Below are 1,080 nucleotides of genomic sequence, written 5' to 3'. Positions count from 1 at the left end.
ATACTTACTGCATTTGTATTATTATTATTCAACTCTTAATGCCTTTTTAATGAGTTTTAAAGCATCCTTTGATTTCTATTGCGGATTTCAGCCCTCCTCCCAAGCAGAGCAAGATCTTTCCAACACTTTCCTGTTTGGGTTAATTTGTTGCCAAATGTCCCAGCAGTTTCAGCTGTAAACTATAACAATAGATGCTGTTTCCTTAGTAATATAAGGATAAATTGTAGCTGCTGAGTTACACTGACTGAAGGATTCATTGAAACTGAAAGGCAGCCATTATGTTAGTCACACAATCAATATTTTTACAGATTTATAACAGGAGCACCAAACAATTACCAGCTTAGGTAAGAATGTAGAATTGTACATTACCACATGCTTTACATATACAAAATAAGAAAAAAGAAGAAGTAAAAAGGGGGAATATGGTATAGCAGCTTTAAATGAAGAAATAATATAGTAAAATCATTTATCAACCCCCAGTTAGCATCTCAGCTCCACTCCCAATAATTCCAGAATCCCTACAGTATATGGGGAGGTTCTTGTTCATACCTTAAAAAAAAAAAATATTGGCTGAACTCAGTTCCTGATTTCCATCACAAATGTTGCCCGGGTAAATACATTATGTAATGTTAATCCATAGTAAGCAATAATGATTTACTTTTTTCAAGTAATCCTTTAAGTAAAGGATATTCCCCCTGTCTCTCCCTCTGCTTCTCTTGCTTATATAATAATGCTAGTGGAAGCGTCTTCTTATTTTACCTAAACATATAAGAAGAATGCTATAACTTTGATTAATAATTGATTAAACAAACCCACCACACATCAAAGACAGGAAGAAGAGATGTTCCTCAGAAAGGCTAGACTATCAAAAAGTACTTTGTTGTCTTAAACGTTTGTCAGATCTATAGCAGCGCATAGCAAGTTACACATTAATGTTTGAAACTCTATGTAACAAGGATTGTTTTAAAAAAAAGAAAGAAATATGCTCTTCTTAATTAATTAAACACAGATAGGATTAAACACTTCAAATTAGAGTTAATCATACAGCTGAATCGTTTCCTCTCTGTTTCATTGGCTTTA

The sequence above is a fragment of the Ascaphus truei genome, chromosome 7 (genome assembly GCF_040206685.1).
Source record: "Ascaphus truei isolate aAscTru1 chromosome 7, aAscTru1.hap1, whole genome shotgun sequence".
Lineage (NCBI taxonomy): Eukaryota > Metazoa > Chordata > Amphibia > Anura > Ascaphidae > Ascaphus > Ascaphus truei.
This window is presented reverse-complemented; position numbering follows the sequence as displayed.